The sequence below is a fragment of the Gorilla gorilla genome, chromosome 21 (assembly GCF_029281585.2).
Source record: "Gorilla gorilla gorilla isolate KB3781 chromosome 21, NHGRI_mGorGor1-v2.1_pri, whole genome shotgun sequence".
NCBI lineage: Eukaryota > Metazoa > Chordata > Mammalia > Primates > Hominidae > Gorilla > Gorilla gorilla.
This window is the reverse complement of record NC_073245.2, coordinates 15,420,845-15,435,674: the sequence shown is the minus strand read 5'-3', so window position 1 is coordinate 15,435,674 and position 14,830 is coordinate 15,420,845. Positions and strand designations below refer to the sequence as shown.

Here is a 14,830-nt window from a genome sequence, read left to right as displayed (position 1 = left end):
GTTCACTCATGATTTGGCTCTCTGTTTGTCTGTTATTGGTGTATAGGAATGCTTGAGATTTTTGCACATTGATTTTGTATCCTGAGACTTTGCTGAAGTTGCTTATCAGCTTAAGGAGATTTTGGGCTGAGACGATGGGGTTTTCTAAATATACAATCATGTAATCTGCAAACAGGGACAATTTGACTTCCTCTTTTCCTAATTGAATACCCTTTATTCCTTTCTCTTGCCTGATTGCCCTGGCCAGAACTTCCAACCCTATGTTGAATAGGAGTGGTGAGAGAGGACATCCCTGTCTTTTATTTTTTTTAATTTTTTATTTTATTTTATTTTATTTTTATTATACTTTAAGTTTTAGGGTACAAGTGCACAATGTGCAGGTTAGTTACATATGTATACCTGTGCCATGTTGGTGTGCTGCACCCAGTAACTTGTCATATAACATTAGGTATATCTCCTAATGCTATCCCTCCCCACTCTCCCCACTCCATGACAGGCCCCAGTGTGTGATGTTCCCCTTCCTGTGTCCATGTGTTCTCATTGTTCAATTCCTACCTATGAGTGAGAACATGCAGTGTTTGGTTTTCTGTCCTTGCGATAGTTTGCTGAGAATGATGGTTTCCAGCTTCATCCATGTCCCTACAAAGGACATGAACTCATCATTTTTTATGGCTGCATAGTATTCCACGGTGTATATGTGCCACATTTTCTTAATCCAGTCTATCATTGTTGGACATTTGGCTTGGTTCCAAGTCTTTGCTATTGTGAATAGTGCCGCAATAAACATACGTGTGCATGTGTCTTTACAGCAGCATGATTTATAATCCTTTGGGTATATACCCAGTAATGGGATGGCTGGGTCAAATGGTATTTCTAGTTCTAGATCCCTGAAGAATCACCACACTGACTTCCACAATGGCTGAACTAGTTTACACTCCCACCAACAGCGTAAAATTGTTCCTATTTCTCCACATCCTCTCCAGCACCTGTTGTTTCCTGACTTTTTAATGATCGCCATCTATCTGGTGTGAGATGGTATCTCACTGTGGTTTTGATTTGCATTTCTCTGATGGCCAGTGATGATGAGCATTTTTTCATGTGTCTTTTGGCTGCATAAATGTCTTCTTTTGAGCAGTGTCTGTTCATATCCTTTGCCCACTTTATGATGGGGTTGTTTTTTTCTTGTAAATTTGTTGGAGTTCATTGTAGATTCTGGATATAAAATCAATGTGCAAAAATCACAAGCATTCTTATACACCAATAACAGACAAACAGAGAGCCAAATCATGAGTGAACTCCCATTCACAATTGCTTCAAAGAGAATAAAATACCTAGGAATCCAACTTACAAGGGACGTGAAGGACCTCTTCAAGGAGAACTACAAACCACTGTTCAACAAAATAAAAGAGGATACAAACAAATGGAAGAACATTCCATGCTCATGGGTAGGAGGAATCAATATTGTGAAAATGGCCATACTGCCCAAGGTAATTTATAGATTCAATGCCATCCCCATCAAGCTACCAATGACTTTCTTCACAGAATTGGGAAAAACTACTTTAAAGTTCATATGGAACCAAAAAAGAGCCCGCATTGGCAAGTCAGTCCTAAGCCAAAAGAACAAAGCTGGAGGCATCACGCTACCTGACTTCAAACTATACTACAAGGCTACAGTAACCAAAACAGCATGGTACTGGTACCAAAACAGAGATATAGACCAATGGAACAGAACAGAGTCCTCAGAAATAATGCTGCATATCTACAACCATCTGATCTTTGACAAACCTGACAAAAACAAGAAATGGGGAAAGGAGTCCCTATTTAATAAGTGGTGCTGGGAAAACTGGCTAGCCATATGTGGAAAGCTGAAACTGGATCCCTTCCTTACATCTCATACAAAAATTAATTCAAGATGGATTAAAGACTTAAATGTTAGACCTAAAACCATAAAAACCCTAGAAGAAAACCTAGGCAATACCACTCAGGCCATAGGCATGGGCAAGGACTTCATGACTAAAACACCAAAAGCAATGGCAACAAAAGCCAAAATTGACAAATGGGATCTAATTAAACTAAAGAGCTTCTGCACAGCAAAAGAAACTACCATCAGAGTGAACAGGCAACCTACAAAATGGGAGAAAATTTTTGCAATCTACTCATCTGACAAAGGGCATCTCTGTCTTGTGCCGGTTTTCAAAGGGAATGCTTCCAGTTTTTGCCCATTCCACATGATATTGGCTGTGGGTTTGTCATAAATAGCTCTTATTAGTTTGAGATACGTCCCATCAATACCTAGTTTATTGAGAGTTTTTAGCATGAAGGGCTGTTGAATTTTGTCAAAGGTCTTTTCTCCATCTACTGAGGTAATCATGTGGTTTTTGTCATTGGTTCTGTTTATATGATGGATTACATTTATTGATTTGTGTATGTTGAACCAGCCTTACATCCCAGGGATGAAGCCCACTTGATCATGGTGGATAAGCTTTTTGATGTGCTGCTGGATTCGGTTTGCCAGCATTTTATTGAGGATTTTTGCGTCGATGTTCATGAGGGATATTGGTCTAAAATTCTCTTTTTTTGTTGTGCCTCTGCCAGGCTTTGATATCAGGATGATGTTTGCCTCATAAAATGAATTAGAAAGGATTCCCTCTTTTTCTATTGATTGGAATAGTTTCAGAAGGAATGGTACCAGCTCCGACATAAGAGGTTTTCTAAGTGAAGCTTTGGTATTAGCTCTGTGGGCTCGAACAAGTGTAAATTCACTGAGGCACTTCCACTTGAAGACTTGTTTTCTGATTTTCTCATATTTGCCTCTAGGGTAGTGGGCCTCGTTTCGGTTACAGATGTTTGCATTCCTTTCTTTCGTGTCATGTTGAGTCACTAAGTAATTATCATCAAAGGGCCAAGGAGCGGCCGGTGGACATTAACATCATGGAACAGGGCTTGTACATGATTTTGGACTTTACACTGAGGCATTGTCCTTCCACTTTCCTTATCCCCACGGCTTCTCGTCTTTTGAAGCAGCCAGCTGTATCCTGGCTCCCTAGGCCTCACAGTCCCCTGGTGGCCCTGGGTATACTCAGTACTAGAGTCCTATTTGTAGGATTTTGGGAAGAAAGGGATCAGAGGCAGCACAGGGCCTGGAGAACTATATCTCTATGCCCAGATTTCCTCCTGCCTTGTCTCAGGTCTGGAGAATCAATACTGTCTTTTTTGGCTCAGGTGCTGGTTGCTCACAGAGTCTTCAACTGTCTTCCCAGGGCTCACCTCTCCTCAGAGCTTTTGCACTACTCCTCCCATCCTTTATTTTCTGGAATCATATTTTCAAAAGGTTTCTCACTGGTTTTGTCCTTTTAAAAATTTGAGGCCAGGCGCGGTGTCTCATGCCTGTAATCCCAGCACTTTGGGAGGGCGAGGTGGGTGGATCACCTAAGGTCGGGAGTTCGAGACCAGCCTGGCCAGCATGGTGAAACTCTGTGTCTACTAAAAAAAATACAAAATGTTAGCTGGGTGTGGTGGCAAGCACCTATAATCCCAGCTAGTCAGGAAGCTGAGGCAGGAGAATCACTTGAACCTGGGAGGCAGAGGTTGCAGTAAGCTGACATCCCATCATTGCACTCCAACCTGGGCAACAGAGTGAGACTCTGTCTTAAAACAAACAAACAAAAATTTGATATTGGCTGGGCATGATGGCTCATGCCTGTAATCCCACCACTTAGGGAGGCCGAGGCAGGTGGATCACCTGAGGTCAGGAGTTCAAGACCAGCCTGGCCAACGTGGTGAAACCGCATCTCTACTAAAAATACAAAAATTAGCCGGGTGTGGTGGTGGACCCCTGTAATTCCAGCTACTCGGGAGGCTGAGGCAGGAAAATTGCTTGAAACTGGGGGGCAGAAGTTGCAGTGAGCCAAGATCACACCACTTCACTCCAGCGTGAGCGAAAGAGCAAGACTCCGTCTCAAAAAAAAAAAAAAAAAAGATAAAAATAAAAATCTGATACTTTAGCTACTTCTTGACTTTTGTGGCATAATTTTGAACTTCTGCCAAACTCATTTTGAGTCCCATGACATTGTCCATGTATGGAGTTGTGCCAATAGAAGCAAATGCTGTCATATAGGCTCCCCTGAAACTTCAGTCAAATCTGGTCCAGATCAGACCCTGGCAACCCCTGCTGTCATTGGATCTCAGTGAGGCCTCTGCACCCATTCCCTCCCTTTGTGAGTCATCCATGGACATCCGCCTCCATTGATTTGAAAACTATCTCAGCAATATTCCTTGCCTTCTTCCACCTCCAGCCGATCTCTCACTCCATCCCACCTGCCTGTTGTTCTTCCTTATGGAATAAAGACATGTCCCACACTTTAGAGAGTAACAAAAGATTAAAAAAAAAGAGGGTGGACGTGTCAAGATCACACAGAACTGGGAATGTGGTAAGCCCTTGAAACTGGGTCTCAACAACAAGGCTGCCTTCCAGAGACTGCTAATGTCTGAGAGTCCCAGTGAGCTGGGGTGAACCCAGGGCCTCAGAATGGCTCTCTGGTTCCACCACTTCCAAAGCCACACCCAGGGCACATGGCCTGAGGCTTCCATGGTGATGGTAAAGCAACCTCCCCTGCTGCCTCTCCCAATACTGCCGAGTCCCCTCTCATCTTATTCATGCTAAATGTACAGATGTGATCAATAGAATCAAAGGGAAATCGAGCCCTGAGGGGAGGGCCAGACTCCGGGAGGAGAGGGGTTGGAGTCAAACTGGGGGCTCTGCAGCTCTGAGTGCAGGGGCTTCAAACCTTAAGAGCTCGACAGCAGTGTGAAGTGGAATCGGGGGGAATGAGGTCCAAGTTTATGTTGGGAAGAATATAAGCATGATTTGGAGATTCCTGATGTTCATGTGTCCCCAACAAGTACAGCTGGAAGGCACTGGAGGAAAGATTGGTGCTAGAAGTTCATGTGGGAACAGGGCAGACCCTTGGATAAATGTGGGGTCTCTTAGGCATTGCAGGGGTTAGAATAGAGGCCCTAACACCGTGGTGGGGATAGTGCCAAAGAACTCCAACATGTATTTTATCAGGGGTTTAACATAAATATCAATTCTGGAGAAAATCGGCACCAGGAGTTAAAATCTCATTTAATCTTCTATAAGATGCTATACATGTGGAAAACTAAGTTAAGTGTCAAATTATTACCAAATTGCTGCAACAAATGACCAATGCAGCAATCCTGCATAGCTATAAGGGCTCAGGGAACAGAGGCGGTCACCATCACCCTGGGAGAAGGAGACAGCACAGAAGAAGGTCTGTGACTCAGCTCAAAGACAGGAAAATGGTTTTGTGGGCAGGCAATGAGGAAAGGGGGACGGAGTTGCAGTTTTCTGAGATAAAGCCTCTTAGATGTTTTTTGACTACTTGATTGTTCCCTGTGAATGTATAAGTTTGATTTTAAAAATAAATAGAAAAGAGCCTCTTTCCTGACACCACCCAATCTCTGAGCCCCACAGATGATGTTCTAGTTTCTTGCAGGAGGTTCTGGTCCCACCCGCCTGCTCCCTTCTAAGACAACCCCACCAGCAAGGAGGTCTTCTAGTTCTTTCTGTGAGTGTTCTCTTGCTGGTCCTGGCTTGGGCCTCTGGGCCCAGGAACCTCTGGGTTCTCTCAGCTATACTTCCATCCATGGTCCCCAACCTCAGTGTCCAGGATGCTGTGGGTGACCTCCTGGAGGGAGTGTGGCTCCTCACAGGTATCCACCTTGTAGTGCATCAGGCCAGGCCTCCTGCAGCAGCTCTCCTCTGATGACCGAGTGTGGTGGGGATGCTAAGGCCAGGCTGGTTGCCCAGACCTACTTTGCTGCCTGACTGTTTCAAATAGTTGGTGAAGGCTCTGGATTTTCCTCAGAACTGTGGTCCGGAGTGCTCCCACCCCTCCTCTTCCCCTCTCTCCCTCACATTGGGAGTGAGACTTGCTTCATGGTCCGGTGGCTCTCCCCGTCTTTTATAACTCTTTTCACAAAGGTATATCTTCCGCTAAAACCCTTGCAATTTAATCCTGTCTTGGTGTCTGCTTCTCGGAGGAGCTGGATAACACACTCCAACCCTTCTCTCAGTCCCTGCAGCCCCTGTGGTGGGGTTGACTGTGGGTGACCACAGAGCCAGGCTGGCCTTGTCCAAACCGCAGGCTGCTACTTCACAAGGCCTGACCCCACTAAGAACTGTGTTTCTCCATGTTTCTGCTGGTCATATCCAGTGCATCTAGATTGCCTTTTTTTTGAGATGGAGATTCGCTCTTGTTGCCCAGGCTGGAGTGCAATGGCATGATCTTGGCTCACTGCAACTTCCGCCTCCCAGGTTCAAGCAATTCTCCTGTCTCAGCCTCCCGAGTAGCTGGAATTACAGTCATGCGCCACCACACTCGGCTAATTTTGTATTTTTAGTAGAGACAGGGTTTCTCCTTGTTGGTCAGGCTGGTCTCAAACTCCTGACCTCAGGTGATCCACCCGCCTTGGCCTCCCGAAGTGCTGGGATTACAGGCGTGAGCCACCATGCCTGGCTCATTTTTTTTTCTTTTTTAAGTAGAGATGGGGTTTTGCCATGTTGCCAAGGCTGTTCTGGAACTCCTGAGCTCAAACAGTCCTCCCACCTTGGCCCCCCAAAGTGCTGAGATTACAGATGTGAGCCACCACACCTGGCCTGGACTACCAATCTTGATGGCAACATTAGACTGGGGGCCACTGTAGTCATAACAGTGGTGGACCAGGCAGCAGAGTCTTGTCTTCAGTACCATGGAAACCGTGGCATCCAGTGCTAGCAGGTGTTTTAGAATGCAGGGTCAGATGCATTCTAACCCTCCTCTGCCCTCCCTGAGAGGGCGACACCAATCCTCCGCCCCTCCCTGCAGCTGCTAGGCAGGCCTCCTGCGCTCTTCACTGCCTCTAGCAGTGTCTTGAAACAGCCGGCTCTGGAAGGCATCCTGATTCTGGATTCAAGAGCTTTGCTTGGATTTCTATATGAAGGCGTGAAGTGTGAATGCCACCTTTTCTGAGTTACATTTTCATTTTCTGTTGCAAACTTGGGACGTTTACTGAGGGACACTGAATAGTTGGGGGGCGGGTGGGGCGAGGGAGGCAGTGGCTAGAAGGAAGGAAAGATTATAGCAGGCGGGCTCTCTGGGACAGGGCATAGGACAGAGACGGCTCCAGGAGGATTTCACAGGAAAGAATGAGGGGTGGGATGTAGTGATGTCACAAGAGTCCCATTGTGACCCCTCCCCCATCATTGGAGCAAGGACTGGCTAAGCCTGAGCAAGGGTGGGGGAAATAAATAAGGCACTGTTGCCAGGGCCTGAGCCCAGCAGAAAAAGGGTGTGTGCAGAGGGAGGGCCTTGGGTCCTGCTGCTCCTCCTGGACTCCTTCATCCCAATGCCTTCACATCCTCCTCTGACAAGGACTCCCACGTCCCTCCCCGGCTAACCTGGATCCTGCTCAACCCAACACCTGCCTTCTCTCAGTCCCTGGGTTCCTGCAGGCCTTGGGGCCCCACAGTCATATCTGCTGTTCCTGCAGGTCAGTGGCCAGGGTGGGGGTGGGTGGTGGTGCAAAGGAAACCTCTTGAAAGGGGCAGGGCACAGATGGGGCCTCCACCAGTCTTGCTGGGTGAGGGCTTCCCACCATCCTGGAATCCTCTCCTGGGTCTCTAGTTGACCACCCTCCTGCCTCCACTTTTTTCCTTGTTTTGGTCCTGCTGTTGGATTTCTTTTAAAATCCTCCTGCCTCCAGCCTCCCTTGATGATCAGTTCCCGCCTGGGGTCACCAGGCTGCTTCAAATTGCGGTGACCATGGTAGGGATGGTGACTTGAGATTCCTGGGCCATAATGCAGGTGAGAAATGTGCCCTACAGAGTAAAAAGGAACAGTGTCACTGCTGGGTCATTTTGAAGATGGGACTTAGGCAACACATGTCCCTTAAATCCAGTCCCTGAGGGTACCACAAATATCACGTTTTTTTTTTCAAATTCTAGCAGAGAGGTTGTACTGGGTTGAGAGAGAGGCCTCAGAATCAAGACCTTGTCTCCTGCCACAGTTTCCCTGGTGAAGCTCCCAGGCTGAGCACAAACTTCCAGGTCGAGCACAGAAGTTTCGACCTGGAAACTTCAGCCCTAAGAGAGGAGGTGGCACTAACACTCTAGGTGGGCGGCTGCTCTATGGTCTTCTGCTGCCTGGAGAGCTTTGCCTCCATCACTGGTGCCCACCTGGGGAATGCTCAGGAACTACTCTTCAAAAGTACACTCGGATGCCCACTCTGCAAAGCCATTTTGTTTCCTTATTGTACCTCTGAAATAATTTGTTAACCAAGCATTTGCAAATCCGTCTGTCTTCTGTGTGTGGCATATCTATAGACACTGCGGGTGAAAAACAAGGGCAAGACTCGATTCCTTTTCTCGCTTGCTTGCTTGCTTTCTTGCTTTCTTTTCTTTTTTCTTCTTTTTCTTTTCTTTTTCTTTTTCTTTTTTTTTTTTTTTGGAGACAGTTTTGCTCTTGTTGCCCAGGCTGGAGTGCAATGGTGCAATCTTGGCTCACTGCAACCTCTGCCTCCAGGGTTCAAGCAATTCTCCTGTTTCAGCCTCCCAAGTAGCTGGGATTACAGGCTCATGCCACCATGTCTGGCTAATTTTTGTATTTTTAGTAGAGATGGGGTTTCATCATATTGGTCAGGCTGGTCTCGAACTCCTGACCTCAGGTGATCCACCCGCTTCAGCCTCCCAAAGTGCTGGGATTACAGGTGTGAGCCACTGCACCTGGCCCTATTCCTTTTCTTAGGGAGCTCACAGTTCACTGGATGAGACAGAAGGAAGCTGATTCTGAAAGGAAACAGGGTGTGGTAAAGATAGGTCAGAGGGGTGAGCACAGAGGGGATCAAGAGAAGGGGGTGAAAGACCATTGTCATCAGTGCAGCCTTTTTGGGGAGCAATGTGCGAGCTGAGCTTTGGGAAGAAATGAGGTTTTAATGAGTGTGGGAGGAGAGCCCTCCTGAGATATGTGGAGAGACCAATGCCCCTCTTCCCTGCTGCTCCCCCTCTTGAAGCAGTTCCCGTCTTCCCTCTGTCCCAGCTCAGCACAGTCACAGGAACTCTCCAAATCATGACGCTCAAAATGCCACATCTAAAAAGAACATCCGGGTAGGTGCCTCTGCTTCTTCTGACTTGACCCCCCTTCCCTGCCCTCTTTGGGTCTCATGCCGTTCTTTCCCCTCACCCAACCTCCACACTCCCTCGACAGCAGTTGAAAACATTTGCTCTCTGAATCCCCATCTGCTTGTATATGATTCGTATCCTCTGTGAGTCAACAAGGTGAATATATTCTTCATTTGGTTGAGGGATTTTTTAAAAACGTCTCCAACAGGCTCTGCCCCTAAGAAAGTAAATTCATGCACCTACAAAGAGAAAGGAACGGCACAGCCATCCACCTTTCAACTCCTGAGTTTCCATCTGCACCCTTCAACACTTATTAGGACTTACATGAAACTATGTGACATCTTTTTATTTCTATTAAACAAAATACAGCTTTCTTCCTTGTATCTGAAGAAGTTGGCACCCTCTACACAGAACAGGAGGCCCACAGTTCCAGCAGTTATTGTATACATCACTGACCATGTTAATGACTCCACAAAATCAATCCTGGGTCCACCAAATATTCTGTTGAAGATTAAATTATAAAATTAAACTCCAGCAACATGCATACACAGTTAATAAACTCAGGGAAAAGATCAAAATGGGACCTACATAAACATTTTTTAAATTTTTTATTTATTCTGTTTCTCATGCTCGCTGAGGCTGGAGTGCAGTGGTGTGATCTCTGCTCACTGCAATCTCCGCCTCTGGGGTTCAAGCAATTCTCCTGCCTCAGCCTCCCGCGTAGCTGGGACAAGTGCATGCCACCATTCCTGGTTAATTTTTGTATTTTTAGTAGAGACGGGGTTTTGCCGTGTTGGTCAGGCTAGTCTTGACTCCTAGCCTCAAGTGATCTACCTGCCTCGGCCTAACAAAGTGTTGGGATTACAGGGAATGAGCCACCCGGCCCAGCTTTTTTTTTTTTTTTTTTCCTTGAGACAGGGTCACTCTGTGTCATCCAGGCTGGAGTGCAGTGGCTCAATCATGGCTCACTCTAGATTGGACTTCCCGGGCTCAAGTGATCCTCCCACCTTAGTCTCCAGAGTAGCTGGTACTACTCAAACTGTACACAAAAATTAATTCGAAATGCATCAAAGACTTAAATATGAGAACTAACTATAAAGCTTTTTGACGAAAACATAGATAAACATAGATGAATCTTTGTGACTTTGGATTAGGAAGCGATTTTTTTTTTTTTTTGAGACGGAGTTTTGCTCTTGTTGCCCAGGCTGGAGTGCAGTGGCACAATCTCGGCTCACCACAAGCTCCGCCTTCTGGGTTCAAGCAGTTCTCTTGCCTCAGCCTCACAAGTAGCTGGGATTACAGGCATGTGCCACCACGCCTTGCTAATTTTGTATTAGAGACGAGGTTTCTCCACGTTGGTCAGGCTGGTCTCCAATTCCCGACCTCAGGTGATGTGCCCACCTCGGCCTCCCAAAGTGCTGGGATTACAGGCGTGAGCCACTGCACCCGGCCACGATTTCGTAAATATGACACCAAAAGTAAAAGTGGCTGAGCATGGTGGGTCACACCTGTAATCCCAGCACTTTGGGAGGCCAAAGCGGGAGGATCCCTTGATCGCAGGAGTTTGGACCAGTCTGGGCAACATAAGGGGACCCTGTGTCTACAAAACAAAATAAAAAAATTAGCTGGGTATGGTGGCATGTGCCTTCAGTCCCAGCTACTCCAGCTACTCCAGAGGCTGAGGAGGGAGGATCACTTAAGCTGAGGAGTTCTAGGCTGTAGTAAGCCATGATTGTACCACTGCACTCTAGCCTGGGTGACAGAGTGAGACCCTGTCTCAAAAAAAAGAAAAAAAAAGTACAAGTGGCAAAAACAAAATTGGACTTCACCAAAATTAAAAAAAATTGACTTCAAATACCACCACCCAGAAAGTATAAAGACAAGCCATAGGATGGGAGAAAAACCTGGCAACTTGTTTATCTCATGAGGGACTTGTATTAGAATACACAGGGAACTCTTACAACTCAACAAAAGGAAAATAACCTAAGTGAAAAATGAGTGAAAAATTTGCATGGACATTTCTCCAAAGATAATACACAAATTGCCAATAATCACATGATATGATGCTCAACACCATTAGTCATTAGGGAAAGGCAAATCAAACGCACAATGAGATGCCACCTTCTACCCCTTAGGATGGCTATGATAAAATCTACAGACAAGAACAAGTGTTAGCAAGGATGGAGGAAAAAACCCTCATCACTGCTGGTGGGAATGTGAAATGGTGCAGCCACTTTAGAAAACAGGTTGGCGGCCAGGTGCTGTGTCTCATGCCTATAATCCCAGCAACTGGGAGGCCAAGATGGGTGGATTGCCTGAGGTCAGGAGTTTGAGAGCAGCCTGGTCAACATGATGAAACCCTGTCTCTACAAACAAACAAACAAACAAACAAACAAACAAACAAACAAAAAAACATTATGCAGGCATGGTGGCATGTTCCTGTAGTCTCAGCTACTTAAGGAGCTGAGACAGGAGGGTCACTTGAGCCCAGGAGGTTGATGCTGCAGTGAGTGGTGTTTGTGCCATTGCACTCCAGCCTGGGTGACAGAGTGAGACCACATCTCTGAAAAAAAAAAAAAAAAAAAAAAAAAAGAAGAGGGGAAACAGGTTGGCAATTCCTTTCAAAAATTAGACAGTTATACTTTGACCCAGAAATTATACTCCTACTTATATAAGCAGAAATGAAAACATAAATCTACACAAACTTCTACACAAATGCTCATAGCAGCTTTATTCATAATAAACAAAAGTGGAAACAGTTCAAAAGTCCATCAGCTGATGACTGGATAAATATCATATATGCATACAAGGGAATATTTTTCAGTAAAAAACTAAGTTCTGGGCCAGGTGAGGCATCTCATGCCTGTAATGCTGATGCTTGCACCCGTGCAAGCTTAGGTATTGCACAGGCTGAAGAAGGAGGATGGTTTCACCCCAAGAGTTCAAGACCAGCCTGGACAACATAGCAAGACCCCTTTCTCTACATATATATAGAAAATGTTCTCAAATTAGATGGTGCCGATGGTTGCACAATTCTGTGACTATACTAAGAACCAGTGTATATTTTATTTTATTTTATTTTATTTTATTTTAGAGACAGGGTCTCACTCTGTCACCCAGGCTGGAGTGAAGTGGTGCGATTTCGGGTCACAACAACTTCTATCTCCCAGGTTCAAGCGATTCTCCTGCCTCAGCCTCCCGAGTACCTGGGACTACAAGCACACACAACTATGCCTGGATATTTTTTGTATCTTTAGCAGAGACAGGGTTTCGCCATGTTGGCCAGGCTGGTTTCGAACTCATGACCTCAGGTGACCCGCCACCCCCACCCCCGCTGCCCCCTCGGCCTCCCAAAGTGCTGGGATTACAGGCGTGAGCCACCGCGCCGGGCCCATTGTACATTTTAAATGGACGAATTACATAGTGTGTGAATTCTAACTTAATAAAGCTGCTGGGAAAAAAAAGAAGACAAAAAAGTGAGGTGCATTAAAGGGCCCATAGAGGACGCCGCCTGACCCCCGGCCTGGCCTCCTTCTCGGCTCTTCCTCTCCGGGGGCCCAACGGGGCTGTGCGTTTGACAGGCAGTTGGGAGACCCTGCTGGCCGGTTTTGGTCGGTCACGTGGGCACGCGGCTGAGCCAATCAGAATCTCCCGGCAGTTGGTTCCCGGAGGCAGACTCTGTTAAACTGACAAAGCCCACGTCTCAGGGTCCCTGTCTCGGGGAGTCGGGACTATTGGGTCACCCCGGGTAGTCGGGACTTTAGACTGAGCTGTCTTGGTCACTCAGGAGGCAGTTGGCAGAGTATTCGTGGTCAGGGAGGTGACCCATGGTCAGCAGGGTCAGGCCACCCAGGGACAAAGGGTCCTCCTGCACCGGGCCTTGGAGAAGGACAGACCGGTGGGGACTTGGGGTCAGCGGGGGAGCCTCCGCGGATGGTGAGTCACCACCTGCCGGGTAAGAGGGGACTCATCACAGGGGCCGGAGCAGGACAAGCCCTCCCTCCCGGCTCAGGCCGGGTCCCAGGCTGGACCCCTCCCTGTCTCACAGGGCTGGCCTCCTTCGGAGCTGGCTGGGATGGAAAGGGGAAGTAGGAGGAGCTCAGGACACAGGGATTGGGGCTGATCCTGGGGTCTGAGCTGTGGGGTGAGGGGATCGCCTGTCCCCTGGGGAGTGATGATGTCATCCAGCCGTGGCCGATGCGGAGGTCATGATCTGAACCTTGACAGGTTACCCCAGGGCTGCCTTCCTGTTCTTCTCCTGGGCTGTCAGGGGACCCCCTGCTCTGTTTTGTTTTTAAGTGACCAGAGACAGACATGTAACATAGAAAACGCTATCACTTTGATCATTTGTTTCAAATAGAAGAAAAACTGACACAAGTGGGTTTCTGGTGGGAAGCGCTTCCCTCCAACCAGGAACTCCATTAAGGAGTTAAGAAAGCACAGAGTCCTGTCAGCAGCCAGAGACATGCTGGGCAGTGGTGACCTCGGAGCCACCCCGGGACATGGAGATCTCGAGCTCTACCTTCCGTGCGGGGAGATTCCTTTCAGAAAAAATCTCTGGCAGAGTGGGAGAGTATAGGGGCCAGTCACATACAGGCTTGCTGCTAGGACCCCTTAGCCATGGGCAGGGTGGGCACAGTGAACAGGGCCAGGAAACTTACAGGCCCACGAAAGAGTGTCAATTTCAGTCAGAAGAAAAAAAAATTGAACTATGTGATTTTTTTTTTTTTTTTTTTTTAAGACGGAGTCTTGCTCTGTCGCCCAGGCTGGAGTGCAGTGGCCTAATCTCGGCTCACAGCAAGCTCCTCCTCCCGGGTTCACGCCATGCTCCTGCCTCAGCCTCCCGGGTAGCTGGAACTACAGGAGCCCGCCACTGCGCCCGGCTAATTTTTTTTGTATTTTTAGTAGAGATGAGGTTTCACTGTGGTCTCGATCTCCTGACCTCGTGATCCACCCGCCTCGGCCTCCCAAAGTGCTGGGATTACAGGTGTGAGCCACCACGCCTGGCCTATGATATTAATATATTTATCATTATACCAGTAACTCATAAAATCAAATTTCAAACTTTTTCTTTCTTTTTTTTTTGAGACAGAGTCTTGCTCTGTTGCCAGGCTGGAGTGCAGTGGCTCCATCTCGGCTAACTGCAACCTCCTCCTCCCAGGTTCAAGCCATTCTTCTGCCTCAGCCTCCCGAGTAGCTGGGACTACAGCCACCCACCACCACGCCTGGCTACTTTTTTGTATTTTAGTAGAAACGGGGTTTCACCGTGTTGGTCAAGATGGTCTCGATCTCCTGACCTCGTAATCTGCCCGCCTTGGCCTCCCGAAGTGCTGGGATTATAGGCGTGAGCCACCGCACCCAGCAAACTTCAAACTTTTTTATGGAACAAGGACACACAGGCATTAATCCCCAGTGTCCATCAAAGTTGCAATGCAGCCCTACCGGCCTGGCATCCTTGAAAGGGACGTGCATTTAGTAATGAGATATGCTCAGCAGCGTAGTCAGCTGTGTGGTGCATTCTCAGCTGTGCCTCAGCAGCCCTGATGCAGACACCCAGAAGGAGCACAGCCACTTTATCCAGAGGTGAAGTTTTGCAGCAAGACAGCATTCATAGGGGGAGTTCTCAACAAATGTCAGTCCCCAAAAAGGGAA

At 47.3% G+C, this 14,830-nt stretch overlaps 1 long non-coding RNA gene across 1 annotated transcript; it reads left to right on the top strand.

Moving 5' to 3' along the window:
- The first annotated feature begins 7,313 nt into the window (after window positions 1-7,313).
- Window positions 7,314-9,551, top strand: LOC129529007 (uncharacterized). The gene is made up of 4 exons (XR_008674378.1): window positions 7,314-7,551; window positions 7,765-7,865; window positions 9,070-9,163; window positions 9,387-9,551. It is a non-coding gene; the product is annotated as an uncharacterized lncRNA (long non-coding RNA).
- Window positions 9,552-14,830: the final 5,279 nt, after the last annotated feature.